This window comes from Amphibalanus amphitrite, unplaced genomic scaffold, assembly GCF_019059575.1.
Source record: "Amphibalanus amphitrite isolate SeventyFive unplaced genomic scaffold, NRLGWU_Aamphi_draft 001587F_arrow, whole genome shotgun sequence".
Lineage (NCBI taxonomy): Eukaryota > Metazoa > Arthropoda > Thecostraca > Balanomorpha > Balanidae > Amphibalanus > Amphibalanus amphitrite.
In genome coordinates, this window is record NW_024883080.1 from 29,449 (window position 1) to 42,037 (window position 12,589).

Genomic DNA, 12,589 nt, shown 5'->3' on the forward strand with positions numbered 1-12,589 from the left:
AGGATACGCTGATCACGAATCCGAAGTCCGTTCCGCGGCACATATGAAACTTTTCCCGGAATTTCCGAATTCCGAATCTGCATGCGGATTCCGGACAATTTCAAATCGGCTCAAAATGGGCATATAGACCAAACAGGATACGCTGATCACGAATCCGAAGTCCGTTCCAAGGCACATATGAAACTTTTCCCGGAATTTCCGAATTCCGAATCTGCATGCGGATTCCGGACAATTTCAAATCGGCTCAAAATGGGCATATAGACCAAACAGGATACGCTGATCACGAATCCGAAGTCTGTTCCGCGGCACATATGAAACTTTTCCCGGAATTTCCGAATTCCGAATCTGCATGCGGATTCCGGACAATTTCAAATCGGCTCAAAATGGGCATGTAGACCAAACAGGACAGGCTGATCACGAATCCGAAGTCCGTTCCGCGGCACATATGAAACTTTTCCCGTAATTGACGAATTACGGATCGGCATGCAGATTCCGGACCCTTTCAAATCGCCTCAAAATCGGCATGTAGACCAAACAGGACACGCTGATCACGAATCCGAAGTCCGTTCCGCGGCACATATGAAACTTTTCCCGTAATTGACGAATTACGGATCTGCATGCAGATTCCGGACCCTTTCAAATCGCCTCAAAATTGGCATGTAGACCAAACAGGACAGGCTGATCACGAATCCGAAGTCCGTTCCGAGGCACATATGAAACTTTTCCCGTAATTGACGAATTACGGATCGGCATGCAGATTCCGGACCCTTTCAAATCGCCTCAAAATCGGCATGTAGACCAAACAGGACACGCTGATCACGAATCCGAAGTCCGTTCCGCGGCACATATGAAACTTTTCCCGTAATTGACGAATTACGGATCGGCATGCAGATTCCGGACCCTTTCAAATCGCCTCAAAATCGGCATGAACGGACTTCGGATTCGTGATCAGCGTGTCCTGTTTGGTCTACATGCCGATTTTGAGGCGATTTGAAATTGTCCGGAATCCGCATGCAGATTCGGAATTCGGAAATTCCGGGAAAAGTTTAATATGTGCCGCGGAACGGACTTCGGATTCGTGATCAGCGTATCCTGTTTGGTCTATATGCCCATTTTGAGCCGATTTGAAATTGTCCGGAATCCGCATGCAGATTCGGAATTCGGAAATTCCGGGAAAAGTTTCATATGTGCCGCGGAACAGACTGCGGATTCGTGATCAGCGTATCCTGTTTGGTCTATATGTCCATTTTGAGCCGATTTGAAATTGTCCGGAATCCGCATGCAGATTCGGAAGTCGGAAATTCCGGGAAAAGTTTCATATGTGCCGCGGAACATACTTCGGATTCGTGATCAGCGTATCCTGTTTGGTCTATATGCCCATTTTGAGCCGATTTGAAATTGACCGGAATCCGCATGCAGATTCGGAATTCGGAAATTCCGGGAAAAGTTTCATATGTGCCGCGGAACGGACTTCGGATTCGTGATCAGCGTATCCTGTTTGGTCTATATGCCCATTTTGAGCCGATTTGAAATTGTCCGGAATCCGCATGCAGATTCGGAATTCGGAAATTCCGGGAAAAGTTTCATATGTGCCGCGGAACGGACTTCGGATTCGTGATCAGCGTATCCTGTTTGGTCTATATGCCCATTTTGAGCCGATTTGAAATTGTCCGGAATCCGCATGCAGATTCGGAATTCGGAAATTCCGGGAAAAGTTTCATATGTGCCGCGGAACAGACTTCGGATTCGTGATCAGCGTATCCTGTTTGGTCTATATGCCCATTTTGAGCCGATTTGAAATTGTCCGGAATCCGTATGCAGATTCGGAATTCGGAAATTTCGGGAAAAGTTTCATATGTGCCACGGAACGGACTTCGGATTCGTGATCAGCGTATCCTGTTTGGTCTATATGCCCATTTTGAGCCGATTTGAAATTGTCCGGAATCCGCATGCAGATTCGGAATTCGGAAATTCCGGGAAAAGTTTCATATGTGCCGCGGAACGGACTTCGGATTCGTGATCAGCGTATCCTGTTTGGTCTATATGCCCATTTTGAGCCGATTTGAAATTGTCCGGAATCCGCATGCAGATTCGGAATTCGGAAATTCCGGGAAAAGTTTCATATGTGCCGCGGAACGGACTTCGGATTCGTGATCAGCGTATCCTGTTTGGTCTATATGCCCATTTTGAGCCGATTTGAAATTGTCCGGAATCCGCATGCAGATTCGGAATTCGGAAATTCCGGGAAAAGTTTCATATGTGCCGCGGAACGGACTTGGGATTCGTGATCAGCGTATCCTGTTTGGTCTATATGCCCATTTTGAGCCGATTTGAAATTGTCCGGAATCCGCATGCAGATTCGGAATTCGGAAATTCCGGGAAAAGTTTCATATGTGCCGCGGAACAGACTTCGGATTCGTGATCAGCGTATCCTGTTTGGTCTATATGCCCATTTTGAGCCGATTTGAAATTGTCCGGAATCTGCATGTACGAGATTGATATCAATCTGCATGCAATTATACGAACGTGAATCATGGAATCATGGAATCGCGCGTAACCGGACAAATCTTCGTATGGCAATTCTTCGTCGCGCAATTCCTCGTCCGCATTTCTTCGTCCGCAAATCTTCGTCGGCGCATTTATTCGTGTCGCATAACTTCGTCTCGCATTTCTTCGTAAGCGCAAATATTCGTAGCGCATTTTTTCGTATCCGCATTTCTTCGTACGCGCATTTCTTCGTCAAGCATTTTTTCGTCCACGCATTTCTTCGTCTACGCAAATCTTCGTCCGCATTTCTTCGTCCACGCAAATCTTCGTCTGCGCATATCTTCGTCCGCAAATCTTCGTCCCCGCAAATCTTCGTCCGCAAATCTTCGTCCGCATTTTTTCGTCCCCGCATTTCTTCGTCTACGCAAATCTTCGTCCGCATTTCTTCGTCCACGCAAATCTTCGTCCCGGCAAATCTTCGTCCGCAAATCTTCGTCCGCAAAACTTCGTCCGCAAATCATCGTCCGCAAATCTTCGTCCGCAAATCTACGTCCGCATTTTTCGTCCACGCATTTCTTCGTCCACGCAAATCTTCGTCCGCAAATCTTTGTCTGCGCATATTTTCGTCCGCAAACCTTTGTCTCCGCTATCTTCGTCTCCGCAAACATTCGTCCACAAATGTGGTTCAATAAAACCATAAAGAAATATCAGACCATCAAGTGATTGACGAATTTAATGCATGGAATGGATGATCGAAACTTTTGAAGTCAGGTAGATGAGGTCTGTCAGGTGAAGCTATTGTATTTGAGAGCCGAGAATTGAAACATTTCATATCATTTGTGTCCCGGACATTTTTTTTCGCGGTCGATGAATGACAATATAATCTCTTGTACCCTCGCCGGCATAGGCGGCGAAACGGGGAGCCGGGAGGGCACCGGGGCACCGTTCCCCTCTTTGATTTTGGCATTTTAACAGTAGCCCTATGGGCGTTGCATGGAAAGAATGGGACTAAAAGTCGGCAGTGCCGTGCCGTGCCCCCCCCCCCCCTAATTGAAGGTGTTCCGCCGCTACTGCTCGCCGGACCTATTTGTTTTCTACATACACACCGGCCGAGGGGGGGCGGGTACGACCCCCCCCCCCCATCGCCGTTTCGCCACTGGTGGAGCTAGCGCGTCGCGGAAAAAACGAGCGTGTGCGCCGTTACGAGACGCAGAGGTTAATACCCGATTTTAAGGCCTTCTAGGTCAGGGGTCGGCTTACAGCCCGCGGGCCGGATCCGGCCAGGAGGGTGACGGTTGGATCCGGCCCGCGACCATCTGACGTCCGGCCCGCGGAAGTTTTGTCTAGAAGTAGAATTAGACAAAAACACCCGCAAATGGTGTTTATAAACTCATGAAGTGTGCGAAGGAAGAACTATTGTGCCAAAGCACATTTAAGTCACTTTTATATCGGAGTCGATTTCTGAAGGAACCGCGGGCCGGAACACGATGTAAGTCGCTGATACCAGCCGCGGGCCGGACGTCAGCTGGTCGCGGGCCGGATCCAACCGTCACCCACCTGGCCGGATCCGGCCCGCGGGCCGTAAGCCGACCCCTGACCTAGAAGGCCTTAAAATCGGGTATTAATCTCTGCGTCTCGTAACGGCGCACACGCTCGTTTTTTCCCGCGACGCGCTAGCTCCACCAGTGGCGAAACGGTGATGGGGGGGGGTCGTACCCGCCCCCCCCTCGGCCGGCGTGTATGTAGAAAACAAATAGGTCCGGCGAGCAGAAGCGGCGGAACACCTTCAATTAGGGGGGGGGGCACGGCACTGCCGACTTTTAGTCCCATTCTTTCCATGCAACGCCTGTAGGGATCATCTATGCGATTTGTCATTTCATGTTGTCATTTTCATTTATGTCACCGCTTTATCAATCAATCTGTTACCTCTTGTCAATTGCGCGTCAAGTTTGTTTGTCATTTGTAAACCGGCCTGCCGCTGGCCTCAACCTTCCTGCTAACCGCTGTGCCATACGCTATAGAACGTGTCGTGCAAAGGTCACGGCGGCACCCCTGAGGCGGCCGCTGCCCGTACGTTTAGGAGCCCATTGTCGTGACGTCATGACTGTGGACAAAGGTCGCGGTAGGGGCTCTCCCGGCAGCCGGACGGTGACTCATACGTTAAGCTTGTCTCTCGCCGCGCCTGCGGGCATATTGGTAGTACTAGGGACGGCCAGCATGTGACCGCGGTTTTCGGCGACATTGTCAATTCGTTTCTCGACTCTGCTGTTCGCTGCAAGACCAATACACATAGAAAACGGCTCGGGCATTTGGAGAAGAGCGGCTACTCTGAGGCAAGGGAAGAACACGGAGATCACGTCGGGGTCACCAATTGTCGTACTGCGCTGTGGGTAGCGCGTGGCTGGACGGACGGTCTGTGACAATCTATTGATCTGTGGCTGATCTATTAGAGTGTCCGTCCGAGAGCCGTACGACGGCTGACAGAGCCTGGGGGTCGCGAACTGGTGTGGTAACCGTTACGCCCACCTGGGACGCCCGAGTCGGTACGGCACTTGCGGTGTCGTAACCGGATCGGCGGGAACCAGCAGAACGCTGTTGGACCGGCGGTGAAAGTCGGAACCGAGCACTCGCCCACCAGTGGGCGTCTGGTCGAGCAGGTCTACCCGCTAAGGCAGCCTGAGCACGAACCAGTGGCAGGGTCCGATCAATGACCGTGGTCCGACCAGGGTGTCAGCGCAATGGCCAGTCAGAGGCGTCTTTAAGGGCGCAGAAGCCCACCTCGGTCGACTGTGGCCGGTGCAACCTAGTCAGGTCGTTTGTGTGAATCTCCGTGTTCTTCCCTTGCCTCAGAGTAGCCGCTCTTCTCCAAATGCCCGAGCCGTTTTCTATGTGTATTGGTCTTGCAGCGAACAGCAGAGTCGAGAAACGAATTGACAATGTCGCCGAAAACCGCGGTCACATGCTGGCCGTCCCTAGTACTACCAATATGCCCGCAGGCGCGGCGAGAGACAAGCTTAACGTATGAGTCACCGTCCGGCTGCCGGGAGAGCCCCTACCGCGACCTTTGTCCACAGTCATGACGTCACGACAATGGGCTCCTAAACGTACTTCCTTGAGGCCAGCGGCAGGCCGGTTTACAAATGACAAACAAACTTGACGCGCAATTGACAAGAGGTAACAGATTGATTGATAAAGCGGTGACATAAATGAAAATGACAACATGAAATGACAAATCGCATAGATGATCCCTACACGCCCATAGGGCTACTGTTAAAAGGCCAAAACTAAAGAGGGGAACGGTGCCCCGGTGCCCTCCCCGTTCCGCCGCCTATGCCGGCGAGGGTAAAAGAGATAATATTGTCATTCAACGACCGCGAAAAAAGAATGCCCGGGACACAAATGATATGGAATGTTTCAATTCTCGGCTCCCAAATACAATAGCTTCACCTGACAGTCCAGACCTCATCTACCTGACTTCAAAAGTTTCGATCATCCATTCCATGCATTAAATTCGTCAATCACTTGATGGTCTGATATTTCTTCATGGTTTTATTGAACCACATTTGTGGACGAATGTTTGCGGAGACGAAGATAGCGGAGACAAAGGTTTGCGGACGAAAATATGCGCAGACAAAGATTTGCGGACGAAGATTTGCGTGGACGAAGAAATGCGTGGACGAAAAATGCGGACGAAGATTTGCGGACGAAGTTTTGCAGACGAAGTTTTGCGGACGAAGATTTGCGGACGAAGATTTGCCGGGACGAAGATTTGCGTGGACGAAGAAATGCGGACGAAGATTTGCGTAGACGAAGAAATGCGTGGACGAAAAAATGCGGACGAAGATTTGCGGACGAAGATTTGCGGGGACGAAGATTTGCGGACGAAGATATGCGCAGACGAAGATTTGCGTGGACGAAGAAATGCGGACGAAGATTTGCGTAGACGAAGAAATGCGTGGACGAAAAAATGCTTGACGAAGAAATGCGCGTACGAAGAAATGCGGATACGAAAAAATGCGCTACGAATATTTGCGCTTACGAAGAAATGCGAGACGAAGTTATGCGACACGAATAAATGCGCCGACGAAGATTTGCGGACGAAGAAATGCGGACGAAGAATTGCGCGACGAAGAAATGCCATACGAAGATTTGTCCTGGAATCGAATCGCGCGATGGAAAAGAAAGGAAAAACAAGGAGCATTAATTGTTTATTGTGTGATGGGAATCTTTTCTATTTGCTGACGTCATAAGAATAACGGAATTATGAAAAACATCTGGTTTAAGTTTTTAGTTTTTACTTGCTTTTTTCCTGGCTTTTTGAACAGTTTCCACATTTTTGATTAGCTCAAATGCACTAAATCAAACGCAAATACAGAAATTAGCTTTCTCATTTCAAACGTTATCCACAGGATGAAACTCGACATTTCATTGGTGACTATTTTGACGTAATACATTTAAAAGAAATGGCTACTATCCTGGACAAAAATGGTGGGAGCGTGACAAAACAATGCTACCATATCACAAAGAAACACAGGAAATTTATATTGCATAAAAAGCTCTCGTCCGATAAACAGCGTAGCCATAGATATATATCATGTAAGATAACTGACCAGTATAACGCCTTTGGGGGCGACTAACGGAGCGAGCGAGAGGGTGGGCCTTGCACGTGCGAAATTGCGAGGGTGTACCTCCAACTGACTTGTGCACGGCACCCTACTAACCGGTCTCTAGCGATGTGCCAAATTTGGGCACAATCGGCCCAGCCGTTCTCGAGATCTGGAAGCGGCACCCTGCACGTGCGCACGTGCAAAATGGGTTCCAACTGACTTGTGCACGGCACCCTACTAACCGGTACCTAACTGTGTACCAAATTTGAGCGCAATCGGTCGAACCGTTCTCGAGATCTGGAAACGACCCCTGCACGTGCGCACGTGCAGCAGCACCCCAACTCTGGCACATGGATATGCAGTGCCTAGTGGGTGCCTACCTACATGCCAACTTTCAGCGCAATCGGCCAAGTAGTTACCGAGATATTGCAACAATTGCAAAACTGACACCTCTTCGTTTTGCACGTGGCACGTGCATAAGGGGTCACCCACATGCATCGGGAATAGTCCAATACTTGGTAGAAGGAATGAAGCTACCCTACAAAAATTACCGCATGTAAATCGGTCAAGTGGTTGCTGAGATATAAGCCTCGCAAAAGCGTCCGCACGGCCGGCCGGCCGGCCGGCCGCTCATACTCAGAAATTTCCGTTAATCTAAGGAAAGACTACGCTCGCTTCGCTCGCTCCGTAATAAGACCAGTATAGCGCCTTTTGGGGCGACTAACGGAGCGAGCGAGGGGGTGAGTCTTGCACGTGCGAAATTTCGAGGGGGTACCTCCAACTGACTTGTGCAGGGCACCCTACTGACTGGTCTCTAGCGATGTGCCAAATTTGGGCACAATCGGCCCAGCCGTTCTCGAGATCTGGAAGCGGCACCCTGCACGTGCGCACGTGCAAAATGGGTCCCAACTGACTTGTGCACGGCACCCTAGTAACCGGTCCCTAACCAGTGGTCGATAAAACTTCCAACGTGCCAACGCTCGTTGGCGCAAGATATTAGCAATACTTGGAAGAGCTGGAGACAGTCCGCCCGTCTACATGGATGCTTCCTTACGCCTAAAATGCAGCATTGACTTATGACTTTCTAATCGTCCGGTGCTGTTATCGGCTGCTCGGTACCGCGTGTATGTTCCCTCATTCACTCCTGGTCACCCTTCGGTCACCCCTCGCTGGTTCGGGCCAGTCGGCTATTTTTATCCTCTTTCCGGCTAGGCCACCCGCTAAGCTCCCGCCGTGCCGCGCCGTCTGCGAGGGACCTGACCCTTCTGCCGGCAGAGGTTTCTCCAGGTGTCTCCAAGGAGCCATCGTAGCGCTAAGGGTGTGCTCCCCATACACATGCATTGATTTTCGCCCTTACTAGCAGGGCCGCTGGCACGCGTTGGCAGCGCCCCGCGGGCATTTTTTCGCTTAGGGTCATTTTGTGGTAAGGAGGATCAGAAAATCACCCTTCCAACTTTCTCCAGGCCTGGGTGTTTTATCGAGCGCGCCTGAAAACGCACAGTGGACCGGAATCACACTTCGATTGCGTTGCTTCGTAGAAGGTAATACGATCAAAAGTGCGCTCTTTTCTCAATCAATAAGGACAAGTGCGTTAAAACACACTTATAAAGTTTTAAGTTAAAAGCTTTAAAATGCTAAATTTCAACATTTCTACGCTGATGATAATCGTTAGTTGTTTCAGACTTTGGCATGAAAACGTAGGCATTCAGATCCACCGTGTGACCGGTCACCGTACGCAGTAGTGTGATGGTGTGAGTTGGGGAGTCAAGGCCGTGTGGGGAGAAGGTGAGGAGATGCCGGTGTGCCGACGCGGCAATTGGCAGTGATTAGACAGTTGTGCATGCATTGTTCATCTAGCATATCATTTGCTTGGGCAAATTTATAGGCATGGCGCCTGTTTATCCGTCTAATTCAAAGGAAAGGTGTGAGTACCAATACTGGTCGTACTTTTCATAGTCATAGTCCAGGTCCTGAAATGACTGGCACTTGAAATTTTCAGGATATGTCGCAAGAGGCTCATTCCCAGACGTTGTGCCAAATTTTGCGGCGCTACGCGACACCACCTTTTACAAAAAAAAAAAACTTAGGGAGGCTGCATCCCCCCTCCCGCCAGGCGAGGGCTAAGCTGGAGACAGTGATGGGACTAAGATGTTCGTTGGAGCAACTCCAAGCATTTTATCGACCTCTGTCCCTAACTGTGTACCAAATTTGAGCGCAATCGGTCGAGCCGTTCTCGAGATCTGGAAACGACCCCTGCACGTGCGCACGTGCAGCGGCACCCCAACTCTGGCACATGGATATGCAGTGCCTAGTGGGTGCCTACCTACATGCCAACTTTCAGCGCAATCGGCCAAGTAGTTACCGAAATATTGCAACAATTACAAAAGTGACACCTCTTCGTTTTGCACGTGGCACGTGCATAAGGGGTCACCCACATGCATCGGGAATAGTCCAATACTTGGTAGAAGGAATGAAGCTACCCTACAAAAATTACCGCATGTAAATCGGTCAAGTGGTTGCTGAGATATAAGCCTCGCAAAAGCGTCCGCACGGCCGGCCGGCCGGCCGGCCGCTCATACTCAGAAATTTCCGTTATTCTACGTAAGACTCCGCTCGCTTCGCTCGCTCCGTAATAAGATCCAATGCCTACTATGCATTTCAGACCCCATGAGACCCTGTTTTTCGGCGATTATTTATTTAATATTTGTCCAATTTGCTTCAAATTTTCACAATGCACATTATAGCTCAAGCGCCAATTTTTGTCAATATGGTCTCTTAACAAAATATCAAATTTTAGGGTACTTGTCGTTGCCTCGTAATGTTAAAATCGGCCCCGTAAATCCGTCAGTGGAGTAGAGGCTATCCGTGCGTAGGTGTGACGTCACAAACACGTGACCATTAAGCTCCGCCCTCCCGGCGGACGGGGCGGTGACCTTGGCCGGTCAGTCGACTGCGTGGAGCGGGCGGGGCAGTAGCTGTCGCACCGGGGCGGCTCGCATGGAGCGAAGCTGCCGTGCAGTTGTCGTTGCAGCCGTAACTTCATCGAATGAGCTAAATAGTTAGCGCGCATAAGTAACGCACTAGCTGAAGCCCTTGACTTTCCATTTATCACAAATGTATACGTACACCTTGTTCAGTCACAACAAAATATCTATTTCCACACAAGATTCGGGGCTTGTGAAAAAAGCGCACATAAAAAACGCTGTTGATTTCAAATGATTGCGTAAAATTATGTATCGTGTCAGACTACGTTCAAATTGCAAAATAGAATCACCATTAATAGGATGCAATTTATGTGTTTGATATATGAAATTTGATTAGGAATGTATGCCGGTGTGATCGATTCATATCATCCCGGTGCAACATAAGCATTGAACACCTTCAGGAGTAATCCATTTTGTCATCGACTTCGGTTGAGGAGGTCGCCGGACTAACTTTACCCCCAGATATTATGTGTTGAAATGCAAACATGAAAAGTAAAAGCCTAGAGAATAGAGATAGTTACCTCACCATTGAGGACATACCTACTGCTACATAAGTTTTGCAAAAAAAAAAAGTTTTGTGTTTCTTGATGATCGGTCTCGTGTAGTGCCCAACGTCCGCCTGCCACATTCCTATTTCTTTCTGTGCACGCCTTAACAATATAACACACACACATGACATTCTACCATACGACACATTACGCTTCTGCCCCACCCGGCGCCCCGCACCGCTTCACGAATCACGAATACGGTCGTCTCGCTGGAGCGATGCCCCAGGCAATCGGCCGTGCCCGAGACTCTTCATCCTACCCTGTTGCTTTCTGCGCCTTCCTCAGAAACATCTATTGACGCTGCCAAATATATCAATATTTTTTGGTCATGCAGAGGCTTACGCATGATCTTATAGGTAATCGGGTAGTGACCTGACCCAACCTGACGATGAGATAGGTGCAACTCCGGCTTAAATAAATATTCAGAGTTCAAGAGTCCATCTATCTTTCCTTCTACGGCCGGTTCCGTTCCAATAGATCCTAGCTTTGATTCTGATCATTCTGAATATTCTGAGCTGGTTCGACGTTTAAATACCAAAATAAGGAGAAGAGGACACCAAATGCCCTCGAACGGATAATTTTTTGGCTTTCGTCCCGAAACAACGTTGCCAGCTTAACTTGTCTTCATTATGTGGTCCCGCTGCGACCTCTTCGCGGTGCTGACACCGACTGAAGCCATAGGCGGCGGAACGATTTGAGACAAGGGGGGGCACCATGGCTCAAGGAGCCAAACCTAGGGTACCCCCAAATCCTGTTTTCTCATCGGATTTAGGCCACTTATTTTTCGTCACAGCCCTGACACGATGATTTTTTTTTTTTACTAAACGAAAATTGCAGTTCACCCCCGTATGCAGGGGTGTACCTAATTTTATATCTCTTTGTGGGGGCATATGCACCCACAATCCTGAATTATGCCCCCACAATGATGAAAAAGCACCCACAAGTCTTTTACAAGGCTGCAAGCGTCCTTTCGAGAGCACGGTGCCCTTCGCATGCTCTAACGGCGTCCTCCTAACCGTCTCGCGTTCATGTACCGGGGTTACATGAGCAAGTAAATGCGTATCAGGAACGGATTTTCCTATTCGCTCACCATTGTAGTCCGTTTGTAATGCGTATTAACTCTGCTCATGTAACCCCGAGCATGGATAGCGTTTTTAATCATCACTCGGCGCCCTTCTGGGAGAATGGCGCACTTTTGACAGCACCGCGCCATTCTCATGGTCTAACGGCGCCCTCCTGACCGTCTCGCGTCCTTAGGTCTCTGTTCACCGTGCATCCCTCGACTATTCGGCGCCCTTCTGGCCTCTCAGCGCCCCTGAACCACATATAGCGTTTTCAATCACTCGGCACCCTTTTACGAGAATGGCGCCCTTTTCATGATCTCAAGGCGCCCTCGTAACCATCTGGCGCCCCCACGTCCCCACCAACGTAGCACTACTGACTGTGCGGCGCCCTTCTGGCCTCTTAGCGCCCCTAGACCACATAGCGTTTTCAATCACTCGGCGCCCTCCTAAGAGAATGGCGCCCTTTTCATCGTCTCACGGCGCCCTCGTAAGTCGTAACCGTCTGGCGCCTCCACATTTGGTGCCCCTCCTACTGGATGGCGCCTCTCTACATATTTTTTACGTCCTTCCGGTCAGTTTCCACTTTTAAGCGTGTATTTGCTTAGTCAGACACGTCACTTGAAGCGCCATTCGGCTAGCAATGTTATCAAATTCGGTGTTAATTTAGGCTCCCACATAAAGAATATCTATCGCGCCCCAAAACGGCCTGGCGCCGGGCGCCCCTACAGCTGGGCACCCACAATCATTTTAGGAAAATTACACCCCTGCCCGTATGTGTGGTTAACTTTAAGCTGATCCTCAAGTACCTATGTGTTTGTCTCTTCCTTATTGTCGTTTGATAAATTCCATTTATCCTACATGTATAATTCCCAAGAAGCCATCGCAGTACTAATCAGTGG